Source organism: Ovis canadensis, chromosome 13 (genome assembly GCF_042477335.2).
Source record: "Ovis canadensis isolate MfBH-ARS-UI-01 breed Bighorn chromosome 13, ARS-UI_OviCan_v2, whole genome shotgun sequence".
NCBI lineage: Eukaryota > Metazoa > Chordata > Mammalia > Artiodactyla > Bovidae > Ovis > Ovis canadensis.
The window spans coordinates 75,409,800-75,422,432 of record NC_091257.1 but is presented as its reverse complement, the minus strand read 5'-3'; the positions used below and the strand labels follow the sequence as shown (position 1 = coordinate 75,422,432).

The 12,633-nt window shown below is 46.7% G+C and overlaps 1 long non-coding RNA gene across 1 annotated transcript in view; it reads left to right on the top strand.

Annotated features, from left to right (window-relative positions):
- The window catches only part of LOC138417128 (uncharacterized), a 42,001-nt gene extending 34,771 nt beyond the window's left edge, over window positions 1–7,230 (top strand). Inside the window, exons 2-3 of the long non-coding RNA XR_011247995.1 lie at window positions 146–335; window positions 7,066–7,230. This is a non-coding gene — a long non-coding RNA (uncharacterized lncRNA). The remainder of the gene's footprint in view (window positions 1–145; window positions 336–7,065) is intronic.
- Window positions 7,231–12,633: the final 5,403 nt, after the last annotated feature.

Genomic DNA, 12,633 nt, shown 5'->3' with positions numbered 1-12,633 from the left:
CTCTACACTGAGTGTCCAAAAGCACCAGGGACAAAGATCAGGGACTCAGCCTCCAGCATTGGCGTTGGGGCCCATTTAGCAGGGACATTTCCCTCAGGCCAGGCCTTTGACCTATTTTTTTCTTCTTTTTTATTTTGGACACAAGAAGCCTCCTATCCTGGTGTCTGACCCTCTTGGAGATTCTTCAAGCTTGTTTGCTATCATGGATCCTTGATGACTCAGCAGCCATTGTCTGGAAACTCCAATGTGCATGCTGAGTTGCTTCAACTGTGTCCGACTCTTTGCGACCCTGTGGACTGTAGCCCGCCAGGCTCCTCTGTCCATGGGATCTTCAGGTAAGAATGCTGGAGTGGATTTCTGTTCCCTCCTCCAGGGGATCTTCCCAACCCAGGGATCGAACCCTGAGTGTCTAATGTCTCCTGCGTTGGCAGGTGGGTTACCTCTAGTGCCAGCTGGGAAGCCAGAAACTCCAGTAGTATTTTTCCCAGATTGAGTGGAATACCACAAGTTCCAGCCTTCTGGTCCAGATGGCTCCTCAGGGATAGGAAGACACCTAGTTCTTTCCAAGTTTACTCCTAGGGCAGTGGCCTGGGCCTGCTCCTATTGGTGTTCCCAACTCCCAGCACAAGGTGACTCAGAGGAGTTAGTACCTGTTCACGGTGAGTAAATTAGTGGTACAGGATATGCTTTCCACATATCTACCCATCCTGGTTGCTTCCCTCAACCATGTTCCAGTTTTTCGATGTTTTTTCTGAGAGTGTGGGGCCCAGAATGGAACACAGAACTCCCCAAAATATCTAAGCAGAGCTGAGCAGAAAGGGGCCTGTACCCTTCCTCACTCTAGATATTGGACTCCTAATGACTTGTCCAGTATTTCATACGCTTTTTGGTGCCTGTTTGCCCTGCTGACGTACATTAGGCTGCTCTGCTTTTATGCCTGCTCCTTGTATTGTTGTTGCTGTTGTTCACTCACTCACTCATGTCCAACTCTTTGGGACCCCATGGACTGCAGCACACTAGGTTCCCCCGTCCTTCACTATCTCCTGGAGTTTGCTCGAACTCATGTCCATTGAGTCGATGTTGCCGTCCAACCATTTCATCCTCTGTTGCCCCTTCTCCTCCTGCCCTCAGCCTTTCCCAGCATCAGGGTTCTTTTCCAATGAGTCGGCTCTTCGCATCAGGTGGCCAAAGTACTGGAGCTTCAGCTTCAGCACCAGTCTTTCCAGTGAATATTCAGGGTTGATTTCCTTTAGGATGGACTGGTTTGATCTCCTTGCTGTTGATCTCCTGTACAATGGACTCTTGAGAGTCTTCTCCAGCACTACAGTGTGAAAGCATCAGCTGTTCGGTGCTCAGCCTTCTTTATGGTCCAACTTTCACATCCATATGTGACTGTTGGAAAAACCATAGCTTCAGAAGGACCTTTCTTGGCAAAATAATGTCTCTGCCTTTTAATGCGCTATTGCTCTTTAATACGCTGTTGCTGTGCTGTCCTGCACGGTTGCTCAGCCTCATTTTACTGCCTCTTTGCCCTTAATCTCATTCTGACAATGGCATTGCCCCCTCCCCTCCCCAAGGAATGGCAAATTGACTTCAGCTTAAGAACCCATGTTGATTGGTTGGTAGCTGTACCCCAAAGCATAGTGTTGAGATAGATTTTGGAACTGAGTTTGGGCTCAGTGTGGCAGACTGCTCTAATTGATTAATGATGTCTGCCAAGATACAGGAATGGACATGTTAGTTTACTTGAGATACACTTGTCATTCCCCATCACAGATGCTCCTAACCTGGGGTCCATAGAAGTAATACAGGAGGTCCACCATTAACTGAGATAGAAAAAGGATTGCGCCTTCAATTTCACTCGCTTCTTTCTGAAATTTATCATTCCTTCTGTAATGAATGCAGGCCACAGATCATAGTGGCATTAACAGGGCCTGTAACATTGTCACTAATAGAAATCACAGATATTTTCTTGTCACATTACAGATGTTCCAGACAACTTGAAATACCATTTACACTCATCATGACTTGGAAATTGCAACAGTTTTTTGCTAAATCCTTGTGCTATAATGCATAATCAAGAAACATATGTATTACCGTAATGTAGATTTATTTTTAATATTTTGATAGCTTTCAATATAATTGATTGCCTTTGTAATGCTATATATGTTATGAATGTAAAGACATTATTCTGAGAGAGATCCATAGGGTTCACCAGATGAAAAAGGGTTTCATGAATTCTGGACCTTCAGGTTTTAAGAGCTCCGTGCCTTTCCAGGGGAACCTTTCTGAGTTCCCTCCAGTATCCTGGGTCTATGAGGGGAGCAGGAGGGTGAGATGAAGTTCTTCAGGCCAGGAGAAGCTGACCACACAGTCAGCTCCTGGGTCAGCCTCCCTGAGGTACTGTGAGAGGTGATGGACCAGCAGAGGTGGTGGGAGGTGATGTAGGAAGTGAAAGAGAAGAGGTTGTGCAGGTGACTTCCCGGCCAAGAATGGGCTGTCTTATCTCAGGGAGGAGAAGCTTGTGTTTGCCAAGGTGATGCGAGGGAAAGAGCCTGAGCCTGACCTTCTAGAGAGGGAGGGAAGTTTTAGCCTTAGAGAAGTCTTAGATCATCCTCCCTTATGAGCTCAGAGGCCCTGGACTGCAGGAACCTGTAGCCTGGGAGGGGGTAGGCCCTTGTCACAGGGGAAAGGGGGTTCAAATCCCTTCATGCAGCGCAGACAGCTTACCAGTCATCAACCTCATTCATTCACTTATTCATTCATTCACTCACTCATGTAAGTGACCTGGTAACGTGCCAGGACCTAGGCTGGGCACTAGGCAAAGGGACATGTATGCGGCTCAGTCCTTCCTTCATAAGACGCAAGCAAAGCCAGTGACAACATAGAGGCTTGATGCTTTGATGGGTCCATGAGGTTCCCTCATGCAGCCTGGAGGAATTAGGGAAGGGTCTCTGAGGAGGTGGTCTCTTAAGTGAGTAGACATGAACAGGGTCTGTGGATGCTCAGGAAAGGTTCTCAGGAAGCGGGGGCAGCAGCATGTGCAGAGGAGGTGAGGAAGAAAGAGGAAGAGGACACACGGGCATTCTGTGTGGGGGTTGGAGGTGGTGAGAGATGGCTCGAGAGGTCATGCAGGGAGCCTGGAAGCCACGCGGACAGCTCCCTGGCTATGGTAAGGAAGGTGTGTGGGCCCCTGCTGCCCCATCTGTCAGTGGCAATGAGCTGTGACTTCAGTGGCCTGGGGAAGTTCAAGGTCACCGTCTGGGGTAGCAGAGGTGGGGGAGCTAGGGGCCGTCATCTCACCAGGGCTGGCAAAGGCCAACTGGGATGCTGGGGCCCATGCCTGCCCCACACTGCAGCCTCAGTGAAGGTCCTTCTGCTTCGAAGGCCTGAGTGGGCCCTGTTCCTTTATTTATGGGCTGCATGAGCAATTTGCTCCTTGCTGGCCGGCTGGCTGGGTGTATGATGTGGGGATTACTCACGCCCCAGTTGTGGTCCGGCCTCTGCAGGCTGCGGGGTAATGAGTGAGGTAATTAAGTGTAAAAGACAGGAGCAAGCAGGGGAGGGCTGAGGGGGGCGAGCAGTCACTGGTTCTTTTCAGGAGCAGGGGAGTGAGATAATGTAGGATAATAGCTCAGCCAGGCCCTGCCCAGGCAGCCCGGCCTGTGCCGAGAGGTGCCCCCCAAACAGCCAAGACAATTCAGCTTTTTCAGGGGAAATGGGGGGGCTTGGGTAGGGCCTGGCTCTCGGGGACAGCTGTATGGAAATGACAGCGCCTCTCCTTGGATCTGTCCTGTGTTGGCTGAGGGTGCAGAGCTGGTGCCTTTGGCTGGGGTTGAGGCTAAGAAGTGGCTAGGACCAGGAAAGTAGATGAGTCAAGATGAAGGGGCCACATGGGGCTGGGAGACTACGCTGTGTGTGGGGAGAGAAGAGATGTGCTGAGAGGTGAGGTTGTTGGTGACTCCAGAGTCTGACTCACTGGATGGGAACTGTGGCTTTATCATTGATTAGCTGTGTGACATCAGCCTCTTGTGTTTCCTCTCTGGGCCTCAGGGCTCTCATCTGTAAAGTGGGGGCGTCCAAACAGTCCTTACCTCACCGGCGTTTGGAGGATTAGCAAGATGATGCATAACACTTAGCACACAGTGAATGGTCCCTTCGTGCTTGAGACTCAAGTCCACAACCAGAGGGCGTTGGTCATTCTTTTAGTGAGTACATATGTACTGAGTGCCTGACATAGTCTGATGGTTCTGGATGCTGGGAAAACAGTGATGAATAGAACAGAGTCCCTGGACTTCTTTGCCGGTCCAGTGGTTAAGAATCCACCTGCCGATTCAGGTGACATGGGTTCAATCCCTGGTCTGGGAAGATGCCACATACTAAGTGGAGCAACTAAGCCTGCAAACCACAGATACTGAGCCCATGCTCTAGGGCCCATGTTCTGCGGCAAGAGAAGCCGCCGTATTGAGAAGCCCATGCATCACAATGAAGAGCCTGCATGCCCCAACTGGAGGACGCCTGCGGCTGCAATGAAGACCCAGCTCAGCCGGGGGGGGGAAATAAAGAACAGAGTCCCTTTCTTCTTGGAGCGGACATTCTAAGAGGGGAGACCTTTCATCATTAAACACATAAATATATAAGGTCACACCAATGATCCCACTTCTGAAAATGTATTCTGTGGATGTGTATGGACACATGTGAAATGAATACTTTCAAGGTTATTCACTGCAGTCTTGTTTAGCTCAGTTTAGTCTTGTTTCACCTCAGATGCAGTCTAAATGTCTGTCATTTAAATAAAATTAAATGAGGTTAAGTGAAGTGTGGACTAGCCAGAGGAAGACTATACAACTACAAAAAGGGTGAGGTCACTTTTTATGTACTGATATAGCAGGATCTCCAAGATATATTGACAAATAAAAGGGATATCAGGAATACTTTGGATAAAAGAGGGGGGAAATAAAAAATATTTGAATACCAGCTTGTGTATATAACAAACTAATAATAATGTTAGCTGTGGACAGGACCAGGATTGGAATGAGATGGGTGGGAGGGAGATTTTTCACTATGTTCTTTTCTATAGTTTTAATTTTTGTACTAGTTAAAAAAATTTTTTTTTTTAATTTCAGCTTCCTCTTTCCTCCTTCCCTTTTCCAATATTTGTTGCAGGTGGTGGGCGGGACATGGGACCAGTCATGGAAAAGCAGCTGAGTGAGGATGGGTCAGAGAAGGGAATCCCAGATATGAAAATGGGAAAGGCTAGTGTGAACCCCGTGGTGCTGGGGGAAATCAGTGTGAGCTAATGGCATTAGATAAGTGTAGACAGATACGCATAGATGTAAATGTGTGTGTCTGTGCTCCAGACGTGTGTTTCTCAGCTCTATCCACAGAGAGAGCCTAGGAGCACTAATACCCACATAGCAATGTGTACTCATAACACCAAATCTTGGTTGCTAAATGTAGCATTGTCCCCTGAAAGGAACCAGGAATCCTTGGGAAAATGACTGACTTGAGAGCTGGGCCAAGGAAAGTACACAGTAAGCCTGGAACATCTACTTTGTGCTATAAAAGTAGAAGCGCTCAAGTAATGCTGGGGACATGTCAACAGAGCCTAGGAGCTGCTGGGATGATTTGAGCATCAGAAAGAATGATGACAGTAAATAAATGATTACAACACACTGGATAAAAATAGGGTTCTATGGAGATTTCCCTGGTGGTCCAGTGGCTAAGACTCCAAGCTCCTAAAGCAGGGGCGCTGGTTCAATCCTTGGTCAGGGAACTAGATCCTGCATGCCACAACTGGGGATCCTACAGGCTGCAACTAAGACCTGGCGTGCGTGCTTGCTAAGTTGCTCAGTCGTGTCCGACTCTTTGCGACCGTGTGGGCGGTAGCCTACTAGGCTGTGCTGTGCATGGGATTTCCCAGGCGAAAATACTGGAGTGAGTTACCATTTCCTTTTCCCGGGGATCTTCCTGACCCAGGAATTGATTTAGTGGCTGAAAACAAGATCCATTTAGCTCTCACCTCTGTGAGTCCCAAGTCTGGCACAGTCAGTTCCGTTCAGTCGCTGTCATGTCTGACTCTTTGCGACCCCATGGACTGCAGCATGCCAGGCCTCCCTGTCCATCATCAACTCTCAGAGTTTACGCAAACTCATGTCCATTGAGTCAGTGATGCCATCCAGCCATCTCATCACACAGTCAGCTATGACGTATAACCTAACCTAATCATGGGAGTGAACTCCATCATAGTCACAGTCCAGGGGATTATGCTGGACAGGCACACCTAGGGGGTTGGAAATCTTGGGTACCATCTTAGAATGCTCCGTGCCATGGTGGGAGTTGAGGAACAAGGAAACCAGTGGGGCTATACAAGAGTGAGCAAGGAGAGGAGGAGTGGGAGACAGCCGAGTATCTCAGGTGGGAAGACACACAAGTACCATAGAGACCACTGGGAGACTGAGGTCTAGAAAGTGACCTTGGGTATTTTTGCTCCTGAGTAAGGCGAGGGCCATGCCAGTTCCGCATGGACCCACTTGAGATACAGAGCAACCCTGAGGGACAACCCAAAAGATGATTTAAATCAAAAGGATACAAGCCTAAAGTAGCCATTAGGGAATCAGTGCGCTGCATAGGTGATGAAGGGGTCTGCTCTATGCCTTTGACCTGGAAGGGGTAATGCAAGAAGCCACAGGGTCCTGAAACCTATAAAAGTTGACTGGAAACACATTTTCAAAACTTCCCAGGGACTTCCTTGTTGGTTCAGCAGTTAAGACTCTGAGCTTCCAAAGCAGGAGCCCAGGTTTGATCCCTGATCAGGGAACTAGACCCTGCGTGCCACAGCTGAGATACCACATGCCACAGTTAAGACCCAGCACAGCCAAATAAAAAATAATGAAAACTTTCTAAAATTCAAAGCAATAAAGTTTAATCATGTGTCTACAAAGCAGCATTATGTCAACGGTGATCAACAACAAATTGGAATCACCTAATAGTTACATTGGTGTTATATTTAATATGATTGCATTTTGTTTCCATTTTTTAATTACTGTATTTATTTCCCCATAGGATCATATACAGCATACAAAATAAAAAGGTACAGAAGGGGATGGAATGAAAGGAAATCTCTCCTGTTGACGGCTAACCACTCCTCCTCCTCCCCGGACGCCAGTTTTCTGGGCTCAGAGAAATTTTCTGCACACAAGTGAATGCACGTCTACACACTTTACAAGGGTAGCTGCTCTGCCTGCTTTCTTCCCCTTGGCAGTGTATCTTAGAGATGCTTCTGATGACTTCATATCGAGCTGTCTTTTGTACAGCAGCGGAGTGATCTGTGAGCCAGCTCTGCCTGCAAACCTACCGCTTCTCCCAACACCCTAAGCACTCTTGGCCTCTCCCTGGCCCTTGGGAGAGTCACGGAAGCTCCCGCTCATCTCACTACTTCCACTCAATTGATGAGTCTGAGATCTGCTTGCCCATCCATGGCTGCCCAGCAAGGCTGAAGGCTGAATCACACCACCCAGAATTGTGCAGGAGTTAGGGCCCAGTCCCAGGGCAAATGAAACAAAAGAAAGCCAGAAGGCAGGGTGGAAGGGAGATGAATTCATCAGGTGCTTTAGGCATCTTTGGCTCAGATGGTAAACAATCTGCCTGCAATGTGGGAAATAGGGGTTCAACCCCTGGGTCAGGAAGACGCCCTGGAGAAAGGAATGGCAATCTGCTCCAGTAGTATTGCCTGGAGAATCCCATGGACAGAGGAGCCTGGTGGGCTATAGTCCATGGGGTCACAAAGAGTCAGACACAACTAAGCAACTGATGCTTTCACTTTGAAGGGCAGGAGGCTGAGGGCTCAGTCCTGCCAACCTGAACATCATTGCCCACCTTTCCTGTGCACAGATATGTTTCTCTAGAATGTATCCAGGAATGGGATTGCTGGGTTGTAGAGTAAGTGCAGAATAATGACAAGTTGTTTTCCAAAGTTGTACAGATTGACCCCCCTAAAACCAGTGTCAAGGAGCTTTCCTTATTCCATGCAAGTGATCACATTTGGATTTGTTCAGCCTTTTAGGTTTTGCCGATCTAGTGGACATGAAATGAGCTTTTAATTTGGATTTCCTGAATCACTAAGAGGTTGAGCATCTTTTCATATGCTCACTGGCTGTTCACGTTTTCTATTTTCTGTGTTTGTTCAAATTTTCAGCTTATTTTTCTTTTTGATTGTCTTTGTCTTGTTGATTTGTAGGAACTCTTTATCTAATCTTTGTCAGATTGTTACAAACATTTTCCAGTTTGTGGCTTATTTTTTCAGTTTTTTATGGTGAACTTTGAACAGTCTTAATTCTAATGAAGATTAGTTTATTAATATTTGCCTTTTATGGTTTGGAATTTTTGCTTCTTGTTTGAGAACTTTTCTCTAACACAAATCCATCCTAATCTTTCTACAGTACATTTGTACATATATTAAAAATAAGACATATTGTATGTCCTATTTTATAGCTACTTTTCTACTTATGGGGCCTTCCCTGGTGGCTCAGATGGTAAAGAGTATCTCCTTCTTGCAATGCAGGAGAAAAGGGAACCCTCCTACACTGTTGGTGGGAATGCAAACTAGTACAGCCACTATGGAGAACAGTGTGGAGATTCCTTAAAAAATTGCAAATAGAACTACCTTATGACCCAGCAATCCCACTTCTGGGCATACACACCGAGGAAACCAGAATTGAAAGAGACACATGTACCCCAATGTTCATCGCAGCACTGTTTATAATAGCCAGGACATGGAAACAACCTAGATGTCCATCAGCAGATGAATGGATAAGCAAGCTGTGGTACATATACACAATGGAGTATTACTCAGCCGTTAAAAAGAATTCATTTGAATCAGTTCTGATGAGATGGATGAAACTGGAGCCGATTATACAGAGTGAAGTAAGCCAGAAAGAAAAACACCAATACAGTATACTAACACATATATATGGAATTTAGGAAGATGGCAATGATGACCCTGTATGCAAGACAGGGAAAGAGACACAGATGTGTATAACGGACTTTTGGACTCAGAGGGAGAGGGAGAGGGTGGGATGATTTGGGAGAATGACATTCTAACATGTGTACTATCATGTGGATTGAGTCGCCAGTCTGTGTCTGGCGCGGGATGCAGCATGCTTGGGGCTGGTGCATGGGGATGACCCGGAGGGGTGTTCTGGGGAGGGAGGTGGGAGGGGGGTTCGTGTTTGGGAATGCATGTGAGAATTGAGGATTTTGAGGTTTAGAAAATAAAGGACTAAAAATTAAAAAATAAAAATAAAAAAAATAAAGACATTTGGAATAATGTCTTGTCTGAAAAAAAAAAAAAAAAAGGAGATATGGGTTCTATCCCTGGGTCGGGAAGATCCCATGGAGAAGGAATTGGCAACCCACTCCAGTATTCTTGCCTGGAAAATCCCATGGAAGGAGGAGCTTTGCGGGCTATGGTCCGTGGAGTTGCAAAGAGTCAAATACGACTGAGTGATTAATACTTTCTACTTAAGAATATAACCTGAACATTTTTCTATGTCTAAAATTCTACAGCATTATTGGTAAATGGTTGCATAGTTTTATTGCATGAAACATACTATTTACTGAATCCCCTGTGCATGTTTTCATCTCCTATGTTGTTTTCAGCTTTTCATTATTATCAACAGATTTGCCAACAACATCCTGCAGCTATTTGGTCTACATTTATGGTGATTTCTCGTAGATAAAGTCCTAGGAGAGAAATTGCCCCTCTAATTAAAGATTTCTGATCCATTGTACCAAATTTGCCAGAGGTCTTATTTGATTCCCTTCCCAGAACAACATGACATTGTATTAAATTGCCCTTCCCAAGAGTCTAGAATCAGCAAAGTGGATGGATGGCACCAGGTAGGGGGTCCTGGAGACTGTGTTTTGAGCTGAGAGTAGTTAGGAGGTGGGTTTGGTTGCAGATATGGAGATGGTCCCTCTAAGGGAAGAAGACTTTACCCCTCTCCTTCCCACTCCCCTCAAGGTAAGACGCCTTTATTAGGTGGTGTTGAACAAAAAGAGCCAAGAAATACCTGTTGAGACTGGCCTGGGTGTTACTTCTCTACTAACTAATTGTATTTCTTTCTTTCTTTCACCACGTTGCATGCCTTGTGGGATCTTAACTCCCTGATCAGGGATCAAACCTGTACCCTCTGCAGTGGAAGCTTGGCATCCTAATCACTGGACTGCCAAAGAAGTCTCTGACTAATTGTATTTTGAACGGTGTGAGTGGCTGCCCCAACTAGTCTTTCTGTGTGCTGAGAACTGGCAATAGTGTCACTTACAGCTGCTGCCATCTGCGACTGGGTAAGCAAGTTTCTCATGAAATATTTTTCCAGTGAACTGAAAAATAAAAAAAATCCCCCAGAGAATGCTCAGCTTGAGAACTTGAAAACCTTAGACTAGGACCCTCATCTTGCTAGGAGTATCACACTTTTAATAGATAAGTATTTATGTTAGCAAATATCAACATATATTTAAAATTATTAATTGATACTAACTTTTGTTTAGGGCAGTGGTGTAAAGTTTTCTACTAGTGCGAACTGGCTTTATTTATTAAAATTTTTAATGAGACAATTTAAAGAAAAATACTGAGTAAATTATATGAAATACAAACAGAAAGAAAGTAAGAGTTGGTGGCGGGAGGTGGTATAGTTGTGTCGAAACTTTGAGAAACTCTACCTTAATGGAAACCCCCTTCTTCGAAGAACTCTAAGACATGGCTGGGTTGGGCCAGGGAACAGCAAAGCCTCAGGACTCTAGGGAGGACTCTGGGCAGCTCCAGAAGATGGAGACATCCTATTCAGAGGAGGGGCAAGTCATTCTTTATGTCACTGAAAACATATGTAGGGACTAACAAGTGTCTTTCGCTCTTCATTGTCACTTAATACTTGCAGCAACTTTGTGCAGTTTCAGGCTATGGGGGAGGTTACCCCATTCTTTTACAGAGAGGAATGGAGGCCTGGAGGGAAGAAGCAATTTGCCTGTGAAAATCACATGGATGGAGGAGCCTGGTAGGCTGCAGTCCATGAGGCTGCTAAGAGTCGGACACGACTGAGCGACTTCACTTTCACTTTTCACTTTCATGCATTGGAGAAGGAAATGGCAACCCACTCCAGTGTTCTTGCCTGGAGAATCCCAGGGATGGGGGAGCCTGGTGGGCTGCCATCTATGGGGTCGCGTAGAGTCGGACACGACTGAAGTAACTTAGCAGCAGCAGCTCATGGGGTGAGCAGGCTTCCTTGCTGGCTCAGATGGTAAGAATCTGCCTGCAATGTGGGAGACCCAGGTTTAATCCCTGGGTTGGGAAGCTAGGGAAGATCCCCTGGAGAAGGGAACGGCAACCCACTCCAGTATTCTTGCCTGGAGAATCCCATGGGCAGAGGGGCCTGGCAGACTACAGTCCAAGGGGTCACAAAGAGTTGAACATGACTGAGTAACTAACACACACGCACACACACATGCACACATACATGTGCACACACACGCACACACACAGGCGCACACACATGCTCATGGGCTGAATACATGGGAGAGGAGGACTTGGCTCTAGTGGTAGCTTTGGAATTTGTGAAGAAGTATATCAGGACTTGGACCTCTGGGGCCAGGACACCCACAACCCTTTGATGACAACAGCAACAATGATAACCATTAGCATTTATTGAGTGCCTGCTGTGTGCTGGCTCTCTGCTAAGCAACCTTGGCTGTCTCCATGAACACTTTACACTCACCCTCTGGCGTCGGATCCATCACTTCCCAGAAAGTGTCAAGGGAGAAGTTATCAATTCATGGTGCCTGCTCCTGTAGAAACTTGAATTCCAGTAAGGCAAAAGTAAGGCAGAAAGCAGTAAGGCAAAAAACAACCACAGAAAGACATACATGAATGAGGCAATTTCACATAACTGCTATGGAGAAAACCAACAGGGCAAAAAGATATGCTTTCTGGAGGTAAGGAAAGAACTGTGCCATGTGAGGTCATCAGGAGAGGCTTCTCCAAGGAGGTGACATTGAAGCTGGCACCATGAATGAACTGGGTTTGTACCCAGCCCTACTCATGACCTCAGACCTATGCCACTTCAGTCTCAGCTGGCTCACAGGCGCCTCTGCCAGAGTCACCTGGCTCCCTTGTTAAGTGTCCTAGAGTTGTGGCTTATGGGCAGGAATGTCTGGGAACTAGGAATGGAAGGATGATAAAGACACTTGAGCCGGAAGAGCTCGTACCCATGGGACTGCCCTGTCCAGTTCTAGGGCCTCTGTGTTCGAGGAGTTGTACAATACCCAGAGGTCTCTCCAGGTGATCCCTCTGGCCAGAAAGGTGACCGAGTCCCAAAGGGGAGATGGGCCATGCTTACAGTTGTGTGAGTGCTGGGCTCAAGGGTACCCAGTTAAGAGGGTAAGCTAAGAGGCCACCTAGCACCAGGAAGAGGGAGTGGCTGTTTCTAGTTCACACAAAGGGATGCTGTGGACTAGTGGTGACCCTGAGCTTGGTGGGTTATGAGGGTAGAGATTGGCCCATGTTGCTTGCCCTTCTCTCTGCTTTGAGGCTTTGCCCCTGCCAGCCCAGGAGGCTAGAATAGGAGGCTCAGGAGGTAG